Raw genomic sequence first — 23,822 nt, 5'->3', positions numbered from 1 at the left:
GATAGAAATATGGTCTTCGGAAAAGTCATTAATTTGTTTTCTGCCAATGGGATTGCTCTAAGCTTTGGAAAAACACAGTACATCCAATTTTCTGCTGCAAAAAGTACAGTTCCTTCAATAAATATAACACAACAACAGAAGTTAGTAGACAGCATAGAGCATACTAAGTTTTTGGGTGTACATATAGATGAGAATCTTAATTGGAAAATTCATATTTTGGATATTCTAAAGCGACTAGTTTCAGTAACTTTTGTAATCAGAATAATTGCCAATTTTGAGGATATAGAAATTAATAAGCTAACATACTTTGCATACTTTCACTCTCTGATGTCATATGGAATAATATTTTGGGGCAACTCAACACTTAGACAAAAAGGATTCACTGCTCAAAAGAAAGTGGTTAGAATAACATGTGGGGTTCATAGTCGCACATCTTGTAGGCATCTTTTTAAAAGATTGTGAATTCTTACAACAGCCTCTCAGTACATTTACTCAGTAATGAAATTTGTTCTCAACAACATGGACCAGTATAAGAACAACAGTGACATTTATGATTATAATACCAGAAAAAAGAAAGACTTACACTATCGTTTACTCAGCCTATCTTTGGCACAGAATGGGATAATGTATGCTGCTATAAAATTTTTTTAACAAACTATCAGATGAGATAAAATGTCTGACATATAACTCTGTACTGTAGTATATATTAAAAAATCTTGTTTCATATGTGCATTTCTTGTGCATTTCACATGTTCCAGATGATAACGGCTACCATACCCTGTGTCTGATCAATGGAACATGCAACCAAATAACTAACTCACTAACTAAGTTTTTACAGGCCTACCCCATTCTAATTAATTTAAGAGACAAAGTAGCCAGTGGATTGAAAGATTTGCAAGATAATGGTGGGTGTAATTGCTCCCATTCAAGGTACTCAGTGGGAAAGTCCTCTCATTTTGTTGCCTAATTCTTCTGGTTGCATTCACATTTCTGTTGACTTCAAGTCTACAATCAACCCACAGACAGTAGTTGACACTTATTCGTTACCTCAGCCTGAGAAATTCATAGACCGGCTTGGTGCAGGACGTTACTTTTCTAAGATAGATTTGCGTCATACCTAACTGCAAAGTCCATTGGATGAGGAATCACAGTAAGTGTTTGTTGTAAATACACACTTAGGTCTGTTCAAGTATTTGTGTTTGCCCTTTGTCAGCACTTCCGCAACCACCATTTTTCAACGTTACTTGTAACAGCTGAATGTAAAACTGGGGGGTGCACTGTCAATCTGCTGTTCCTGGGGTGCCCTGGTGGCATCAGCAGGAGGCTGCAAAGGCCTTGTGGTCCCCTGAGGCCGTAAATCTGTGGGAAGAAAAGTAGTAGAATCACGGGACAAATGACACACACGAATGGTGGCAGTGGTGAAAACCACTGGGTCCTGCAATCAAGTACATAAAAAAGCCAGTACATTCCTGATCACGCCTCTTTCCCAGTGCCTGTGGTTGCCATAAACCCTGAAAAGACTAAGATCGCTCAGCAGAAAGGGATACTTGTGGACCATTGGTGGCGCCGGATGCTGCAATGGGTGTGGCAAGTGTAGCGGCGTTCGATGGCGGTGTCCATGCGGAATTTCCGCCGATGATAGTCCGTATCCTGAGTGGGAGCGATAGGAGGCGAGAAAAAGTTGCAGTGCCTGTTCCCATGTGTGGGTGGTCCGAAGCCTGGCCATCTGTTGTTTGAAAGTGCGTTCTGCTTCTCCGTTAGACTGGGGGTGAAACGAAGCACTTGTTGGATGACGAATGTCATTTTCTCCACAAAACTGTTCAAAATCACGTGAAGTAAACTGCGATCCATTGTCCAACAGAAATACTTCTGGCATACCTTCTGTGCAAAATATGTAGTACATCACTTCAATGATGCTACGTGATGTGGTAGAAGCCAAGGGCACAGCAAATGGGAACTTACTAAAAGATTCTACCACTATGAGCCAACAAGTGTTCCAGAATGGTCCTGCAAAGTCTGCTGATTGATTTTCCGCGGATGCGTGAAACTGTGACGTAATCTGTTCAATGTGGGCGCCCATGCCCTGCCAAGTACAGTGCTGGTGCGCTAACTGTTTAATGCGAACAATTCTCCAATGTCCATGGTGGAGAAATCGCAACACATTCTTTTGCAACACTTTGGGAACAAGCACACGCGATTGTCCACAGTCATTTTGAACTAGAATCACACTCTGTTGAACTAAAGGCTATGGTGATTTGCAAAATATCGACGCACTGCTGTGTTCTGGATACTGTTCAATGACCAAGGCCAAGACGTGCGAATGTAATGCAACAAAATCTTGAGATCTGGGTCTGCCTCCGCGACCTGTGCAATTTTACTGTAGTGCAAGGGAAGAGATTCCATCAGTCCAGAGTCCTGCGCATTGATTTGGCAACAAGATGTGGCAGATACATCAAAATCAGTCTCGGCCAATCGGAAGACGAGACAGAGCGTCTGCATTGCCATGCTTTGCAGTTGGTCTGTACACATATTTCATACTAATACTGCAAAAGCAACAAAACTCAACGTTGCCATTTTTGTGCAGTGCATGTAGGAACCGGGTTTGATGGATGAAACAAGACGTCCATGAAGATGAATACCTCGTCAATATGCTGCCGATATGGTTGCACTAAAGGTCAGAGGATGGCATTCATGTATCGTAAAGCCTTTATGGCGCCTTCCATGACCACCAACGGCATACGTCGACTCCACGTAATGCCACCCCAAGACAGCACGGATCCTCCACCTCGCTGCACTTGCTGGACAGTGTGTCTAAGGCGTTCAGCCTGACCGGGTTGCCTCCAAACACGTCTCCAACGATAGTCTTGCTAAACGCATATGCGACACCCATCGGTGAAGAGAATGTGATACCATTCCTGAGCGGTCCATTCAGCAAGTTGTTGGGCCCATCTGTACCGCACTGCATGGTGTTGTAGTTGCAGAGATGGACCTCGCAATGGACATTGGGTGCATCATGCAGCCTACTGCGCACAGTTTGAGTCGTAACACGACGTCCTGTGGCTTCACGAAAAACATTACTCAACATGGTGGCATTGCTGTCGGGGTTCCTCCGAGCCATAATCCATAGGAAGCGATCATCCACTGCAGTAGTAGCCCTTGGGTGGCCTGAGCGAGGCATGTCATCGACAGTTCCTCTCTCTCTGTATCTCCTCCATGCCTGAACAACATCACTTTGGTTCACTCTGAGATGCCTGGACACTTCCATTGCTGAGAGCCGTTCCTGGCACAAAGTAACAGTGCGGATGCGATCGAACCCCTGTATTGACCATCTAGGCATGGTTGAACTAGCCATGTACCTGCTTCCTGGTGGAATGAGAGGAACTGATCGGCTGTCGGACCCCCTCTGTCTAATCGCCGCTGCTCATGCATGGTTGTTTACATCTTTGTGCAGGTTTAGTGACATCTCTGAACAGTCAAAGGGACTGTGTCTGTGATACAATATCTACAGTCAACGTCTGTCTTCAGGAGTTCCGGGAACCGTGGTGACGCAAAACTTTTTTGCTGTTTTTTTGCTTTGTGCCTAGTTCTGACTGCAGTTCAGACACATTGCAAGGAACAGGCAGGTCACGGATTGCAAGCAAATGAGATTGGAGGCGGCTGCACACCATGACTGTTTACCACATGACCTAAGTACTGGAGTTCAGTTTGAAAAAAGTCACACTTTTCAAGACAACACTTGGGTCTTGCATCTGACAAACTCGAAAAAGAGTATGGAAATTGACAATGAGTTCCTCTGGTGTACGACTTGAGACAACAATATCATCAAGGTAGTGGGTCTCTCCTCCCAACCGACACCCACGTGACGACGTGATGTCCTGGCCGGCGGCTCAGCAGCGGCTACCAGCGGTCAGCTTATGGTGCGCTTTTCACAATCGTGGGCGTGTGTGTAATTGTTAAGACTTTTTTCACCAGATATGTTTCGTAGAACTGTTGTGGTGTAGGAGGGTGCTTGTATTGTCAAATATCAGTGCATACAACGACCTCAGGTATATTTTGTGTTACAGTCTATTTACAGTGGAAATTTAGTTACTTGATTTTCAAAATGTTTGTGTGTGATTCTGAAACACTGAAACTATGTTTTATTACGACGAATCATCGTATCCCAGTGGTGAGTTTTAAGCAATCTATTGACTCCTCCTAATTGTTAAACAATTAATTTGATAGGGTTATGCAAATAGACGATTTCCCTCTTATTTATTATCTAAATTGCATCAGCTCTCAAATGGTTCAAATGGCTCTGAGCACTATGGGACTTAACATCTGAGGTCATCAGTCCCCTATAACTTAGAACTACTTAAACCTAACTAACCTAAGGACATCACACACATCAATGCCCGAGGCAGGATTCGAACCTGCGACCTTAGCGGTCGCGCGGTTCCAGACTGAAGCGCCTAGAACCGATCGTCCACAACGGCTGGCGCATCAGCTCTCAGTGTCGGTTAGACCGTCAGTGACAGAGCACCTCGAGTTGCTGCTGCTAATAACGAGAGTACACAGTTCGTTTGTTATATATTTTTACGAGCTTCAAACAGGAGCTACCTATTTTCAGTTATCTGTGTAGTTACTAGTTTATTTTTGTAATTTCTTGCATGTCTGAGTGCTTACTAGGGACAACCATTATTTTAATAACAGTGCACCGTACGGTAACACCGTTGTTATCGACGCTTGTATATACCCTCTGACCGTACAGGCATTTGTTTGTTTTGGTTAGGATAGCTCAGCGTCAGCTAGACCGTCAGTGAGAGTGCACCTCGATTTCCTGCTGCTAATAACGTGAGTACACCGTTCGTTTGTTACATATTTTTACGAGCTTCAAACAGGAGCGACTTCATTAATGGATAGGAACTGTGATTGCTGTGTACAGATGTGAACTGAGTAGGTGATCCTTCGCTCACAGCTCCAAGCAGTGTTGGCTTCTGTTATACAGCTTGAGGCTGCTGCCAAGGAGCATCACTGTGGACAGTCAGACGCAGGGATGTGAGGGACATCGAGCATGTCCCACGTGTCCCCTGATCAGTCCACTGCTGTGTCCACCCTGGGTACTGCCTGGACTGAGGTTCACCTCTTGATCCATGGTCGAGTGGGAAATCATTCCAAAGTCTGGCAGGCAGCAAAAGACTTTCAAAGGGGCTGATCGAAGAGCCTCCATAGTTCTTTTGAGGAACAGGTTTTGGGCATAATCTGTGGCTGACGAAGTGTATAAGCCAGATGTAGTCGTCCACCCTGTTCCAGAGGAAGCTTCTCAGCCCGCAAGGTCTGGAGATCCACAGATGGGGAGTTTGCTGATAGTTGGGAGCTACAGTGTTAGAGGTGTTACAGGGCTCCTTAGGAACATGGCTGCCAAAGAGGGGAGGAAGCCAGTGTGCACCCAATGCGCATACCAGGGAGACTCATTCCGGATGTGGAAAGGGTGCTTTTGGATGCCATGAGGAGTACAGGCTGCAACCAACTGCAGGTGGTGGCTCATGTCAGTACCAGTGACATGTTTTGATTTGGATTGGAGGAGATTCTCTCTGGTTTTGGGCGTTTAGCGGAAATGGTAAAGACTGCCAGTCTTGCTTGAGATATTAATGTGGAGCACACCATCTGCAGCCTCATTGATCGAACCGGCTGGTCCTTTGGTCCGGAGCCGAGTGAAGTGTCTGAATCAGAGGCTTGGGTGGTTCTGTGACCATTTAGGCTGCAGATTCCTTGACTTACGCCAGGGTGGGTTTCTGGGTTCCATTCAAGTGGTCAGGAGTGCAGTACACACAGGAAACGGCAACACAGGTAGTGGGGGCTGTGTGGAAGGGACTGGGCAGTTTTTTAGAGTAGAGGGTCTCAGAAAGGACGTCCATCTAAAAGGGGGCAAGGTAAAACACAGTAAGGTAGTTGTAGAAATGATCGGTATTGTAGTTGTAAATTGTCTTAGCTGTGTTGGTGAGGAACAAGAGCTCCAAGCCCTAATAGAAAGCACTGAAGCTCAAATAGTTATAGGTATGGAAAGCTGGCTAAACCCAGAATTAAGTTCAGCCGAAATTTTTTCAAACAAACTAACAGTGTTCAAAAAGGATAGATTAAATACGGGTAGAGGTTATACTTTACAATGAGACTATGAATTGGATCGTTGTACCGACCCCTCCTACTCAAAAGATATAGTTGCTGAATATTCAAAGAAAATTTGAGTCTCATTTCAAATAGGTACCCCACTCACACAATTATAGTCGGTGGTGACTTCAATCTACCTTCGATACGCTGGAAAAATTATACGTTTAAAGCTGGAAGAAGGCATAAAGGGTCATCCGAAATTGTACTGAATCCTTTCTCAGAAAATTGTTTTGAACAATTAGTTCATGAGTCTACTCGAAGCATAAATAGTTGTGAAAGCGTACTTGACCTCTTAGCAACAAGTAATCCCTAGTATTTTGATGAGTACAGGACCAGCGACCACAAGGAATTTGCTGTTAGGCTGAATACCATAACACCCACAACCATCAAAAATAAACGCAAAGTACATATATTTAAAAAAAAGCTGATAAAAATGCTCTTGACGCCTTTTTAAAAGACAGTCTCCACTCCTTCCGATCTGATCATGTAAGCGTAGAAAAGATGTGGAATTATTTCAAAGAGATAGTATCGATGGCAACTGAGAGATACATACCACATAAATTAATAAGTGATGGTACTGGTCCCCCATGGTGCACGAAACGGGTCAGATTGTTGTTACAGAAGCAATGAAAAAAAGCACTACAAATTTAAAAGGACGCAAAATCCCCAAGATTGGCAAAGTTCGAAATACAGCGTGTGCTTCAATGCTAGATGCTTTTAATTATTTCCACAATGAAACTCTGCCTCGGAATCTGGCAGAAAACCCAAAGAGATTCCGGCCATACATAAAACACACCAGTGGCAAGACGCAACCAATACCTTCACTGCGTGATAACAACGGCCAAGTCACTGATGACAGTGCCACTAAAGCAGAGTTGTCAAACACTGTTCTCTGAAACTCCTTCACTAAAGAAGATGATGTAAATATTCCTGAAATCCATACAAGAACAAATGTCAAGATGTGAAACATAGAAGTAGATCTCCTCGGATTAATAAAGGCAAGGCCTCTGGTCCAGATTGTATATCAGTCAGGTTCCTTTCAGAGGATGCTGATGCAAAAATAGCTCCATGTTTAGCAATTATTTACAATTGCTCACTCACAGAAATATCTGTGCCTAAAGACTGGAAAATTGCTCAAGTCACACCAATACCCAAAAAGGGAAGTAGAAGTAATCTGCTGAATTACATGCCCATACTACTAACGTCGATTATCGGTAGGGTTTTGGAATATATACTGTGTTCGGACATTATGAAGTACCTCAAAGAAAATGATTTATTGACACATAGGCAGCACGGATTCAGAAAATATTGTTCTTGGGAAACACAACTAGCTCTTTATACTCATGAAGTAATAAGTGCGATCGACAGGGGATGTCAAATTGATTCCATATTTTTAGATTTTCAGAAAGCTTTCGACACCATTCCTCACAAGCGTTTTCTAACCAAAATGTGTGCCCATGGAATATAGCCTCAGTTGTGCGACTGGATTCGTGATTTCCTGTCACAAAAGCCACAGTTCGTAGTAATAGATGGAAAGTCATCGAGTAAAACAGAAGTAATATCCAGCATTCCCCAAAGAAGTGTTATAGGCTTTCTATTGTTCCAGATCTATATGAAAGACACAGGTGACAATCTGAATAGCCCTATTAGATTGTTTGCAGATGATGCAGTCATTTACCGTCTTGTAAAGCCGACAGATGAGCAAAACGAACTGAAAAGATTTATTCAAGGTATCTGTATGGTGTGAAAAGTGGCGATTCACCCTGAATAAAGAAAAGTGTGAAGTTATTCACATAAGTACTAAAATAAATCCGCTAAAGTTCGATTACGCGATAAGTCGTACAATTCTGAAGGCTGAAAATTCAACTAAATGCTTAGACATTAAAATTACAAATAACCTAATTGAGACGATCACACAGATAATGTTGTGAGTAGAGCAAACCAAAGATTGTGATTCATTGTCAGAACACTTAGAAGGTGCAACAGATCTGCTAAAGAGACTAATTACATGACGCTTGGCCGTCCTATTCTGAAGTATTGCCATGCGGCGTGGGATCCGCATCCTGTGAGACTGATGGGTGACATCGAAAAAGTTCAAAGAAGGGCAGCTCGTTTTGTATTACTGCGAAATCAGGGAGATATTGCAACAGACACGATACGTAAATTGGAGTGGCAACCATTAATATAAGCGTTTTGCGTTGCGACAGGATCTTCTCATGAAATTTCAATCACCAGTTTTCTCCTCCGATTGCGAAAACATTCTGCTGGCACCCATCTACACAGGGAGAAATGATCATCATGATAAAATATGACAAATCAGGGCATGCAGAGAAATATTTAAGTGCTCGTTTTTCCTGCCCGCCGTTCGTGAGTGGAAGAGTAGAGAGACAGCTTGAAGGTGCTTCAATGAAATCTCTGCCAGGAACTTCATTGTGAATAGCAGAGTAATCACGTAGGTGTAGATGTAGATGTAGTCCTCAGCATTAGCCAATAGGAACGCAGTATTGTGAGGAGTGATGAGAACCTCTGTCTGTGTGTTTGGAGCCGTTGGTTCACATAGAAATAGGCAGTAACATCTTGTGAGAGACAGTGACAAGAAGTGAGTCTCAAATTTCCCGACCAGCAGAATGCCGCCACATGATGCTTTGTTCGGGGTCATGAGATCAAAGGAGGTCAACATCTGTTACTTAGTGTTGTGATCTGTAATTAGGACATTTTGCAGTTTTTGACCTCCGTGGTGGTGCCCAAATGACAGAGACCTGCGCAGGTGACCCCAAACGGTGGCTACTATATCACATTCCATTCGACTCCTTGGGTTGGATTGGGTTTGGGTTGTTTGGGGAAGGAGACCACACAGCGAGGTCATCGGTCTCATCGGATTAGGGAAGGATGGGGAAGGAAGTCGGCCGTGCCCTTTCAAAGGAACCATCCCGGCATTTGCCTGGAGCGATTCAGGGAAATCACAGAAAACCTAAACCAGGATGGCCGGATGCGGGATTGAACCGTCGTCCTCCCGAATGCGAGTCCAGTGTCTAACCACTGCGCCACCTCACTCGGTATTCGACTCCTTGTTGCTTACAGTTATTACTTCATGGAAAGTGGGGATGGGAGGTGCAGACATCAGCTCTATCCAAGTGAGGGAGCCATGTCTCCCACAAACTAATTAAATAAAGAATATGCATCGATATAATATTAATATTGATTTGAAAATTATGTCACCAGATCCTTCCTCTTCATCACAGTCTGAGGCTTTTTCGCAACAATTTTTAGTGGGAGGTGTCTGGAGGGAGGGGGGTGGATTGGGGAGTGGGAAGTCCTCTGGTAGTGGCATTGTGAACTCACTCAGTCGATCCCACCACGTCATGGTGAGCACACACACAAAAATTTTCCATCAAGAGAACACCTCCAATCTGCAGCAGTGTAACTATGTAATTAGAACATGTCGTTGCTGGATGTAGGCTTTTCCCGCCTAATAAAAAGATCCAACCGCTGAAAAATGAATTTTATAAATATACAGTATACCCTCTGCTACGTAATTGACATTGACATTGACTGAGATCCTTCCCCTCCCTCACTGAGTCTTTTTCCCGCTAATTTCCAGATGGGTAGGCGAGGAGGAGGGTGATGGGGCCAGGAGGGTTCTGAGAAGGATGGATTATCCTCAGGGGGTCACAAACCAATTTGCATAGCAATTGCTTAAGGGGTGTTGGAGGGGGAGCGTAGGGGTCTCTCAAGGGGATAGATTATTCTCAGGAGCTATACATCAATTAGCATAAGAATAGGTTAAGGGGAGGGGGAGGAGGAGGGGTTACATGAAAAACCACTTAGCAGAACAATAGGTTATGGTCATAAATCAATTAGCTGCCACAGTTTAGTTAATTTGCATACCAATTTGATACTTAAAGTGTCCCATATCTCGCTTTGCCCTCCTACTAGCAGTGGCGCCATGTTCTGCTTTTACAACACACCCCTGTGACAATTTAGTATAGAACCTTTTTCACCTTGGCTTCAACTGGTATTATTCACATGAACATTGATGTTGACATTTATATTGCAGCATTAGAACTGAGCTGTAAATTCAATAAGAAGAAGAAACGAAACTAGAAGTGACTCTTCAGTACTTGGCTTCTAGCAATTATGTGCTATCTTTCCAATATTTATACCACATTCTCAAAAACACAATATCAGTACTTTTGTGTAATGTGTTGGATGCTGTTTTCGATGTCCAATGCACATCGGTTAAAAAAAAACGAGACATTCAAGTCGTTCTGTACGTAATTTTGGAGTTATGCTTCATATTAATACATTAAAGGAGACTTTAATACAGTTGTTTTCATTTATTAAAAGCTACACTCAATCTGAAATTATGCTGGCACCAGAAACCTTGTTCCTTCCATTCTTAAATGCACTGAACAAGTGTTTAAGAGCATTAAAGTTGCCACTACTAGACTCTGAATATACTGCCAGTATTGCATTTGTGGAATTAAATGAGCTGTTGTGAAACTACAAATCTCTTTTCACCAATTACTCGATAACACTTTTTTACTCACACAAAAATCTTATCTATGCGTATTATAATACAAACATCACATACTTTCACCACTTAAATTAATCACTGTGTGCAATATGAAGATTCATGATAAATCGTGGTAAACACTGATACAGTCCACTGAGCGACGCCAGGAAAGTTTGAATAGATGTTATAATTTTGTATTATAGACGTTACATGAATTTTTGCACTAAAATGTTATGTTTGTTCTTTATATCATACTCTACAATCGAGTCTGGGTAAGATATTGTCCTTACAACACAGCAACATGTTTCCATTTGCTATTGGAGTCCAATCAGTGGCTAACAATTCTAAATTTTGTAAATTTATGAATAACATCTTAGATGTAAAGCATTAATCGAGAATAAGAAAAATTACAAACCTAGATTTATTATCGTCAGTGGTTAGCGTAGTGCAATAAATATCTATATTACTGTGACAAAGACATCTGAAAATGAATGGTAATACAAGTCAAAATCACAAACTGTCTTCATGCTCACAAGCAAGAAACAAACAATACAGGCAATTCAAGTAAAAGGAATGTGATCAGTTAAATTAAGAATAGACATGTAAATAACCAAGTTACAGTAAATTATTTTATTAATGATTGCTAACTAAATGGGAGTTTCAGTTAGTATAAAAGTGTAAATTCCGATATATAGAAATAAATGTCATCATCCCCCTCCCCCACTGGGGTAACTTGATGCATAGCATATAATAAAAATGAAAATTGTTGGTCAAAGTATAATAGTTAAGAAATATTAATGCAAATGGATGTAACACATATTATGATGTAACCTTTGATAATTGCGAGACTTACTAAAAATGCTGTGTTATGGTCATAATAGGAAAGAACATGTTATTATAGGTTCGTATGAACAGTTGCCAGTGGGCTCATGCGCATGTGCAGAGCTGAATTCGTGTATGAGCAGTGCCTTCCTCCCACTTCTGGCTACTCGGAGCGTGGCTGTTTGGTGTGCGAGCAGTAGCAACAAGTAGCCAGAAGCTACCCGGAAAAAGCAGAGCAAGCTGAGTTATAGGGGGGGGGGGGGGGGGTCCTTCCTCACATGACCCGTGGCCGTGCCTTCGTTTACAGCTCCCACGTCAAACGAAAACAAAACAGGTTTCTGTGGCCGGGAGCCATCAAGTGAATTAATATACATTCTCATAACCATAAAAGACCAAAATAAGTTAGTGGTTTCAGTTCTCTGATTTTATATTATTTCCACGTTATTAGCAATCAACCATTAATGTCTTAATGAAGCTATTTCTGTCTGTTTTATAGAGAAATTTGCTTCAGTTAATTTTTTTTCCGCTGAGGCAGTTACTTTATTTGAAACGAAACGAAGTGTTTCATTACGCGCTATTGGCCACTTTCAACCTCGTTCAATTTAAAGTGCAAATTTTCATTTTCTGGGACGAATGGCGTTATACCATAATAAAGAACCAAATATGAGAATACAGTACTGGACCTCCAAAAAAATTTGTATCACGAGAACCACATGAAAAGCTGAATATCAGGAACTTCAGAGTCAATCTGGACATAGAAATGTGCAATTAGAGCGGAATGAAGCATTTAGTATGGTTTATGAAATTCCGATGCTGCTGGAGTAGTCTCTGATGTCCTGTTCCTTGTATGAGACTGTAAGATCTCTTAATGCTATATATGTACGAACATATGTAAACATTGACTTGAAGCTAAGTAGACAAATTTGGTCAGTGGTTTTGAACTAAATATTTTGTTTCAAATATAATGACAGCTGTAGCAGAATTTTATAGATCTGCCTTCTGTGAAAGTGTTTTTCGATCACAAGGCACTTGTCTCGTACTTCCTCTGGGCCTGAAGTTATTTCTTAATTTGTGTTTACGTCTTAACTTTGTAGAATGCCATTCTATGCTAAATTTTAGACTGGCAGCAGTATTATCTCTGACTGCAATTCACATCTGAAGTAGGTGTAGGTATTTAACCTATATTAACGAAGTTCAGATATTGATATTAGATTGTCTACAGTTATATAGACATTTATGGACTCAGAAAAGGCTTATCGGAAGAAACTTTCATACTAAATGTACATGAAAGAAGACAGTGCCACCAGAGATTAACTGTGTGAATATTGATTGGTTGATAAGTCTTTTCTTTCACAAAATTGCAAACTTTTCCATGAATGGAATTTAAGATTTTAAGTACAAAATTATGCCTGGGTGTCCTTCTTGTTAGCGAAAAGTATTTTCTACTGAAGAATGGTATTTAATAAAGGGAGATTTTAATTCGATGAAGATTGATGCATGTTCGTCTAGTGCCTGCTTAGACTATGATTTGCACCTGTTGCGTGGTGAAACACGATCACTACAGTAACGACACAAGAAATAAAAGGCCTTATCCATTAAATAATTCGTCGCAAGCAGCCTGTAGTTGTCATCAGGGGAGGCAGAAGAGCGCATTGTGTCGACCAAGGTGACAGGACAGCAGCGAAAGCAGACTGGGAAGATTTAGGTGATCCTTTGGTTGACATGGGAAAACCAAGAACATAAGATTTACTTGATGATGAAAACCACCTCATCTCCACCCACATTTAGCCTTGTATAGGTGCAGAGTGGTAGCAGTTGCAACCATGTTTCCATTATATGGGTGCAGACGGCCAGTGTGATTGATGGAGATCCACTCAGGATCATCACACTCCCATGATCTGACCACAGTATACGAGCTGGTGTTAGCTGTGCAGCTAACTAAGTGCAGTGGCAATGAGTGCAGGTGTCACAACAGTCCCTGTCTATAGCTGCGAGACTACAATAAAATAAGTTCGTTAACAATGAGTCTTTTGATAATGACACCTGTTCTGAGTGTTCATATATGGTGGCAGGATGGGTAGCGGAATACAGAATGCGTTTAAATGTGTGTTATATAGAAGAAGTGTTGTAAGATGTCTGCACTAAATAGTTTCTTGTCATGTAGGGTTTTGTCTAGTCAGTTAGGAATGGATGGTAAAGTAACATATGGACAAAACTAGTTGAGAATTAAGGAAAGGTAATAGGGATTAAAAATGATGATCAGTTGTTAAGACAAGATGTAAATGAAATTAAAAAGGATAACCTTTAAAGAAGATATTCAGTGTTAAGGCAAGATGCAGGTGAATTTTAATAAAATTAATCAGGAGTTAAGACAGGAGTTAGCCAGTCATATAACTGAGACTGGAAAAAATTCGATCACATTCATGAATCTCAGGCCGAAAAGGACCAATTACATCAAGAAATTAAAAGTTTGACCATGTATGTGTCTAATTTAAGGGTTGCGCTGTTCAGTGATCTAGATGGTAAAAATAAAGAAATAAAAAAAGTATGATAAATTATATTTAGTCCAAAATATACTTGTTGAACAGGTTAAAAACTGAAGTTAGACTTTCTGACAAAACATGAGGAAAACTTTTCAAATTTAAATAGATTGTTCCATAAATATGCACTAAAAACTAGGCACAGAAGATGTGAAAACATAAAAAGCATAAATCAAGGAATGAATAAACAAAACCCAAACGTATGTATAAAAGATGGTGCCTGTGGGATCTAGTGCGAGATGTTTGATGGTGCAGTGTTTGAAAACATATACACACAGCGTGTGTAACACAACACTGTTAAATGGCTGACAGTTGCTACATCAGCCCCCTTGGTGGAAGTGAAGTGCTATCCAAAATCAGACCAGGAAATGAATATGTCGTCTCGATCTAGTGGTACATTCTGCTGGCAGGTTCTCTGGTGCTGGTGTCGGTGCTGGTGATAGAGGTGTTGACGGGTGGCTGTTGGACGAGACTGGAGCCTTGAAACTTCTAATGGGAGTATTTCTTGAAATATTTATGCTGGCTTGATCCTGTCGATGGAAACTGTGGTCGATTTCCCATTAATCGAAATCTGAAGCGTCTCCCTTTGTGAGCATGCGAGGGGGGCTGTATATGGAGGCCTTAGAGATGGTTTGATGTCCTACATCATAGCATGACACGTAAACTGGTACCGAGTTCCTGATGCACAAAGGTAGAGTCTGTTCCGATTCTGGAAGGATGTGTGGGGGCAGAGACAAGTTAATCAGGTGACAAAGTTGATGGACAAAGTCAGACTGAACAGAGTGTTCAAGTCCACAAATCAGCTGATAGATGCAACAGTTCGCTGTACACTAGCTCAGCTGCTGTATCTGAGTCAATTTTATAAGTACTCCTGAAGCCCAGTGGCAATATGGCAAGTGCCTTAGTCCAATCATTGTCATAGCACATCAGTGCTGCTTTAAGTGAGTGGGGCCAACTCTTAATCATCCCATTGATGGCCATGAGGTAGCTCGTCATTTTGTGATGGACTGTGCTGCAAAATTTAGCGAGTTGGGTGAACATAACGGAACAGATTGCCACCCACTGTCCATCGTGAAGTATTTAATGCTCTCGTACATGTCTAGAAGTTCCCAGTCATACGTTCTCCATTTTCAAAGCAAGGATGACAGCTTGCACGAGAATAACACTAGCGGGAGCCAGGTATCATCGCGCCATTGCTGCAGCACCTCGCAACTGACGACTGACTAGCATCAACTGCCAGGGCCAAGGGCACATTACGCTTGAGGTGCCCAAGCAGTGCAGCATCTGCGACTCTCTTTTTGGATGCTTCAAATGCCAAGTTCATTCCATCAGTCTATGCTATGGACGAGTTACCTTTACTCTTCGGTGCAGAGAGCGCTATAGTTAATGGTCCTTGTAGCTCAGGCAAACATGGCAGGTGGCAGCGGTCAAATTCAGCATGCCCAGAAATCAGTGCAATTCCTTGGCGGTGCTTGGTCTCAGGTAGTGGTAGCTGATGACATTCTGTGTCCCAGGAAATCAACTTGTGTCTGGCCAAAGATACATTTAGGTGTGTTGAGCACCACACTGTGTCATTCCACCCATTCTAACACATCTACTAAATATTGACGATGCTGCTCTGAGAAGGTTGATGAAATTAGAATGCCATCAAGATAGGTGAAACAAGATGACAGACCTCGAAACATAGAGTCAGCAAACCTTTGCCAGGTTTATGCAGCTTCCCCGAGACCAAACATTATAAACATGCCCTCAAACAGTCCAAAGGAAGTTATTACACCTGTCTTCAGGATATCCTGTTCCATCAGGGTATATGAGTGTGTGATTTAGCACAGTCTAAGCCGCAGAAGATATTAGCACCATTTAGTGTGTAATTTTAATCAGGCAACAATGGCGCAGGATCACTGTCTGGTTTTGGTATGGCATTAAGAGCTCTGTAGTCACCCTACGGACGTCACATAACACCTTTCTTCGGAACTCGATGTAAATCCGCGGAATAGTTCAGTGTGCTCTCCATGAATCAATTTGGCAATGTGTACAGTTGTCAGGGTTGTGTTATCAAGCAGGTGCGTATTCTTCATGTCCAGCAGTCGGTTATAATAGGCGAAAATGTCTGCTCCAATAATGGGTTCAGCGATGTCCACAATGGCGAAATCCCATGTGAAAGCTCGATGCAAACCCGGATAGAATTCTAATCGTAGAGTACTATACATAATTATGATCAAGTGGTTCGCAGCGCTCGGAGAGAATGATGAAGGCTGTCGTCACCTGTGTGACATGGCCCGTAGATAAATACACAATCGGATCCACTGTACATCAAATATTTCCAGCTGGATCGCCAATCGCAAACAAACAGCCATGGAGACACTGATTGGCAATCGGAGGCGCCTACTTCCGACTGCCGCTGGCATTTGGGTAAGCGCAGGGGTGTGTGCATCTGCTTACTTGCTCGTTGAATCTTCAGTAATACCAACATATATCTTGCTGCTCAGGCCCTGATCCAGGCGATGTCGTTGATGATCTGCTGTGCGAGCGACGACGATATCGACTCTGGCCTCTGTCATTGCTTGAATCGCGACGAGATAATTGCCGTCTGCTGTGTCATAAGATCTACTTTGGCCGCCAAGGCGTCGTAACTATGCACGAAAAAATTACCGTCACTCTAGCGCACTGCGCAATGATTGAGCCGCCGTCATCGCTTCGTGAGTTTTACCTGCCGAATTGTCTACCACGTCCAAGGATGTGTAACCCAGCGATGTTGTGATTGCTTTGATGGGCCATAGTGAGCAACTGCTCCATATTGTGCGCAACGAGTTGTCGAGTACTATTCCCGTGTCCACTTTCCTTCGTAGGTGCCGCAAATACTGCGAAGGCTTTCTATCTTCGATATCTGCTTGCGTGAGATCCTGTCGGATTCACACTTCCTACGATGCTGACACTCGCCAGATCAGTTCTGCTTTAAGCCAGTCGTGAAAGTTAGCCTTTGGGGGTGAGGTAATTACATGTTATATTTGTGCGACGTACTGTTAATCTATTGACTTACTACCAGCACAAACTTGATAGCGTCCGCCAAAATTCCGGAACATTAAAAACTGGCCTCCACCTGCGGAAGCCACAAAGCTGCATTAAGTAGCTAAAAAGGTGGTAGCCATACAGCCAGTCGCAACATATATAAGTGATCACGGGATCACCAGTTTGTCGGTGCAGGCCGGGTAGACCGTGGTTCAACGATTTAATCCTTCATATATCTCAACATAGCGAAACTGGACTATACGAAAATCACATGTGCAGACCAGTGACATACTTTATTGAATGTGGCCACAGGAAAAAAGACGAAAGAAATGTAACAGCTTCTGAGAGTAACAACTCACAACGTAAATCTGCCGGGAACCGTACATTCAAGTCATTCCACAATTATGCATTTAAAACTAGGCACAGAAGATCCAACACCATAAAAAGCGTATATCAAAGAATAAACAAAACCAGAAAGTATATGAAACAACTTGCCTCTGGGTCTGAAGCAAGATATTTGACAGGGCAGATTTTGAAAACACACACACACACACACACAGAGCATGTGACACAACGTTGTGTAACGCCAGGCTGTAGGTAGCGATTCGAATGTGAGAGAGAGAACAGAGTGTAACAGTGGTGTTTTAATACAGAAATGGCATCTATTCGACTGGCCAGAAAGTGATGAGAAAAATTCCGCATGGAAAGTGACGGTCATCTAGTCAGTTTATTTCCAAATTTTAAGCCTGAGGGTGACATACATCCTATTATTTTTCTGAGAGCTTTCGGGAACACATTACCAACCTCACTGGATTATAGGAGGAGTTAGATTCACAGTGGACCACGCAAATTAATTTACTAGTAGGAGAGATTTCTGCTGTCAGTCCAAAGATTAAAGATCGAAAGGTGGACAACAAAAGTTGACTTTGAAATTACCGGATCCAATTCAATATAAGCGAAGCTAGGGTGGATTCAGGAAATACTTTGAATGACTTCTAAATCGTAGAAAGTTTCTAGATGAGCCTATAAGTCATACGAGCTCTTTTGTGAGGGAAAAAATGATAGGTAGACAATGCAGCAAAGTTAATGTTATTCTGAGCTTTCTGGAACAGCTGGGTATTCTAAATAATACTAGGGAAGAAGACCGTTCCAGATTTAATTGGGAAGAATACAGAAAATACGTAGGAGGTAATCAAGGAGAAAGGGAAATACGAAGAAATCAGTAATGACACGTGAAAAAGATCGAATAATGGCAATTATCAAGGGGAACGTAATATGAATGTGAAAGTACAGCGATTGCAAGGTAACCAAGGACAGGGGATAATGTGTGTCCTATAGGGACTCTGGTTATAGAGAATAAGAGAAACCGGGGAGGCCCCTTCGGAGGGGCCTTACGAAGGGACTGTTACCAGTGAGCAGGGGGCCAAAACTACTAGGTATAATTAATATTAAGAAAGAACATTCCCTGAGAGAAACTATTGGGGGAGCCGATGTTATCAATGGAACAAAGAATAATAAGACCTATAATCGAAAGAATTATTGAAGGGGGGAACAGGTTAATGTCATTTTAGACTCAGGTAGAGAGATTTCAGTGGCCGACCAAGATTATTTTGAAAGTTTACAAGCAAGATGAAGGTATCGAATGCTACCGTAACCAGAGTAAAAATTGGAGCTATTACACATTGTAAAAGGAAGACAATTAAGGGAGAAGTGCCGTTAGCATAATTGCTACACATAGTTCCTTGGCAGTGTCTCACATGAAAATACTATTATGCCTCAGAATAACAAGGGATTGAAAATTAGAAAATTTTATTAAAACTTGTTCACCTTGCTACAAGCAACGTGCAGTCACGACAGGGGCAGAACCAGGAAATAAACGGTATGTCGCAAGTTGATCACGCCTCAGAATTTTACAACACTGCACTCAGAGAGAGAAACTGTACCTATTTCATTGGAACCAGTATCACAGAACCTACACAGTAGTTAAGAGCCTCTTGAGCGAATATAGCAGAATAAGGAGCACATATGCGGTTATTACAAACCAAGGATTACGTCATAGCCTCACATTATTTCCTATTAAATACTCGAGCGACCCAGCTCTGAGGGAGTTGATCAATGGGATCGATGACGTTCCCAGTAATAGCACTCGAGTCCACGATAACGGCACTGTAAAGAATCTATGTCCTAGATACTCCAGAACAATCTATGAACCAAGCAAAGATGTACCTGAGATGACCGTCTCCACCTATTGAACTTAATACTGATCCCCGCCTACCATTGCTGATGGAGAAGCTGACTGTCTTCCAGCAACACCAGATAGCAGAGTGCTGACAGCACCGAACTTCAGCGCGGAAACTGGCAGCGGGATCACGTGGTGTCCGCGTTCCTGTTCGACATTTAGTCGCCTCCGGGTGCTGAAACATACCTGGTCGTTAGGAAGGAGATCGACTGACCACACGACTTCCGACAACACCGAGTCACGGATGGGTATTCAGCGGTCAATACAGAATTTGCAGTGGGGTCGAGCACCCACAAGCAGCTAGTACAAGACCATAGCCGCGCCGGCTGCGCGCCGCAGCGCAAGGTCGCTCTTCGTTCACTTTTCGTGAACGAGTAGGTAAATAAGGACAGTCAGGAGGTAGTACAAGACCTATGGAAAGTAAGGAACAATCGGTCGCGAAATGGAAATCACAGTGGAAACCCGAAGATGCTTTGCACAGATTTGTTGGTCAGTGTCTCTAGTAGGTCTATAGTGTCACGCCACTCTTTTCAGTTGTGAGCGCACAGCGAGCACATAAAGACGCCTAGGAAACAGTCTCTCCCGTCAAGTATGGGTGCCTGCCGAGTGATTTCTTCTGATTTCATAAAACTCCACATAACATAACTGTCATGCAGTTCCTTCTTCATGACAGTTCTCGGCGTCAATGAGGACTTCGATGGGAAGTATTCGATCTCCCCCCAAACAGCCTGGACTTAGCTCCCTCTAATTTTCATCTCTGCTCAGATGAACCGCTAGCTATGAAGACAACGTTTTGGCACAGACAACGAGCTGCAGTCCAGCGCAGAAAATTGTCAGTAAGCACAGGAATGTGTCTTATATGACAAGGGCATTGGGAAATTTGTACAACGCTAAGAAAGATGTCCAAGTCGGAGTGATGACTATGGAGAAAAGTAGCTGGGATGTGTAGCGAACTGTTGCAAATAAAGCAGTTTTGATTTTCATTCTTTTGTGACCGATACTTCCTACTTTTCAAACAACTCTCATACACTGGTGCGCTACCCAGAATGATGTTAAGAATTCGTGACATGATGGAAATGATCTAAGGGTTTAAACCAGTAGAGGACAATCAGAGGGCAAAATCAATGTAGGTGATTCCCTCTCATCAAAAGAAAGAGGTCAATTAATTACGTTAGTAATTATATATAGAGATACATTTTCTAAAAAATCAGGTCAAATTTAAGATTACGAATCTAAGCTTAAAATTGAAACACATAAGCTATTCTTCAACACATCTTATCCACTACCATTTGATTTAATGCCTGCTGCAATTGTTGAGATCCGGAAAATGGTAGAGCAAAGTGTTATTGAATGATCGAAAAGTCTCTATAATAATTGGGTGACAATAGTTCAGAAACCTCAAGGTTGGGTCCATTTGGTTTTGGGTTCCAGAGCACTCAACCATATTATGGAGATGGAAAGTGACTGACCCATTGCCAAGGGTGTAGTATTAGCTAAGCTTGATGGTGCTAACAAGGGAAACTGCCCCATTGCACATACCTCAAATTTAGTGGTAAATTGGACCATTGGATAACCCATCAAAACTGAACTCAGATCAAGCATGAAAAAAGGAAGAAGGTGTATTGAACTGTGGAAAAGTGGAAAAAAGAAGCAAAATTGAAACGGTGCTTGTGTGGTCATGGCGTTAGTCTGCAAAGGGGGAGATCTGGGTTCAAACCGCACTTGGTTCAAATTTATTTTCACAAAATTACGAACTTTCCCTCTCACCATTTACACATCTGTTCACTGTATTGAAATCTGTGTAAGTATCATGGAGTAATGTCAGTTTCCAAGAGTGACGTTTAGCTAAGGGACCTCCAGACATACATTTACTTGTGACAGTAATATTTTTTTACCACATTACTCATATTCTGTGATGAATAGTGAGAGCAGGCGAGATGCCACATAGGCCTCTCACAGAAATGAAGACAACAAATAATTAATGGATGTGAACTATGTTACAACGAAGGAATTCCAGATTCAAAGCTTTCTAAATGGAACACAAGAGGCATAAAATGTGGTACCTGTGTAGAACAAATAGGAGATACATACATCTGGAGATCCCTTCATTACACGCCACTACTGCAAATTGACAGTACACCACAACACATACACAGATTTGAATAGAGCAAACAGATGCATCATTGACCGGACAGAAAGTTCGTAATTTTGTAGAGAAAGAGGAACTAAGTGAGACTTGAAACTGGATCTCCCCCTTTGCAGTCTAACACCGTGACCATACAACCATGATGCGACAATCATTAACCTTGCTTGATACTGCACATAATGAATCTGGACCGTTCACTGTTTTGCTTCTTTTTTCCATGTTCAGTTTTTGAAGAGATCTCCAATGGCCCAACATACCACTGAAGCTGACGGAGTTTCGTTTGTAAGTATATCATTACCATGGATTTGATCACCAGCTACAGACAGCTAAGGCTTCATCCAGAATCTCACAAATATATGGCATTTGAATTTGAAGGATGGTCATTTCAATTCTGAACTCTACAGTTTGGGTTGAATGTATCAGTACCTGTTTTGAGGCATGCTCTGGACCTAGATTTAAGCAGTGAATTATTGAAAAAGATAATTTTGTGTGTAGATGAGACACTCATTATTTCTAAAGCATGGGCAAAGAATTTCAAAGCATTTATTAGTGTCAGAAGAAGTGTTTAAAACATTTTGGCAAAAGGACATCACAGTTAAGTCTTCATTTGGCAAGAAAGAAGTCATGTTCTTGGTGCATATTGTTGATGCTAATGGTCTATGGCCAGATCGCCAACAAGTGGAGGCTGTCGCTAACTGTGCCCTGTCCAAGGAGTAAGAAACAACTGAAATACTTTTTGCGAACGCTAAATTTTTTTAGGAAGTTTCTAAGAGCTCACAGTATTAACAATCCTGATAGTGTGTGCGTATTAAAACAAAACTCGTCTTCAAAATGAGGAGAAAAAGAATGTGTAGTGCTCAATAAAACTGAAGCTAATTTAGTGTAAGCTTAACTGTTGTACCACCCAAACCTTAAAGAAGTCTTTAAGTTATCTACAGATGCATCAGAGTACTGATTAACAGACAAAGTTTTCCAAGGGGGCTTCACATATGAAAAAGACAACCACTGAAGTTTGACATTTACCAGCAGAGCATTAAATAAACATGAACATAAATTATTCAATGACAGAAAAGGAAACATTGGCAGTTGTGTGGAATTTTAACCAATTTCGCTATTAGCTGGTAATAGAATCATAATCAACACAGAGCATCAGCACTAACACTTCTTATGAACATTAAACTCATACATCATAGACTTATTTTTATGAAAATTTGATTTAGAAGTAAGATTCAAAGAAGGAGTTAAAAACTACTGTCAGAAGCACTATCCACAGTACCAGTAGGGTATGATAATGAATATACTTTCCTAGAAACTAGGACTAAACTCGTCATATATTTCTTGAAGATGGTGTATATGATAAAAGTCCTCAGAAGTTACCCCAGATGATTGTGAAGGAACAGATACCATATCTGGGTTTAAATGAGATGATCATCTATCTTGAATATTACTGAAAGCTACGAAATATGATAAATGTATTTGATTGTTGCACAGCAACATTTTGTATTGGTGGTATAATGAAAATAGTAGGAATTGGAGAATATGCCTAACTAATCATGCTGTGGTTAAGCTAACAGAACATATTCATCAAGGTTAAGGCCATTACAGTATTCAGAAGTGTCTCCAACAAATGATTAAGTATTACTGTTTCAGGAACATGAAAAAATTGGTAGAGACAATTGTTAGGTCAATCCCAGACTGCCAGTGAGTGAGGGAAACTCTGTGGCCAATAAGGCATAAAATATATCCTATAATACTTAAGGGTCTATAGGACCTCATGTTCATTGATTTCTTCAGGCCATTGCCAAAGGGCACACAGGAGATCTAATGTACGTTTGTCATGAGTAAATGCTGGTCTGAATATATATCGTTATATCAATTGAAAGCAGCTACCAATGAAAACATCATGCTAGCTATAAAAAAGGATTACTTAGCAAAGGTACGAGTGACCAAATGGCTTTTGCCTGATAATGGTAGCTAATGTGCTAGCAAGGAAATGTGATATAAAATATGTAATGATTTGAAATATTACCTGCAGAGTAACCCCACTGATGTATAATGCGAGGCCTGGGACAACTTTTTCGAAAGAATTGTTCTGACAAAATATGCAATGGGTGGGCCTACTTCCTGAGTTCAAGATTTTGTTAATTGAAATACCACAAACGAAAACTGTATTGATGTCTATGAACATTGTAGAGAAAGAACCAACAGAAGAGCCACTGTTGTCCTTGTCTGAATGGTTAAAAAAAACGGTTCAAATGGCTCTGAGCACTATGGGACTTAACATCTATGGTCATCAGTCCCATAGAACTTAGAACTACTTAAACCTAACTAACCTAAGGACAGCACACAACACCCAGTCATCACGAGGCAGAGAAAATCCCTGACCCCACTGGGAAATCTGAA

The sequence above is a fragment of the Schistocerca serialis genome, chromosome 6 (genome assembly GCF_023864345.2).
Source record: "Schistocerca serialis cubense isolate TAMUIC-IGC-003099 chromosome 6, iqSchSeri2.2, whole genome shotgun sequence".
Taxonomy (NCBI): Eukaryota; Metazoa; Arthropoda; class Insecta; order Orthoptera; family Acrididae; genus Schistocerca; species Schistocerca serialis.
The sequence above is the reverse complement of the archived record's forward strand: the minus strand, read 5'-3'. Positions refer to the sequence as shown.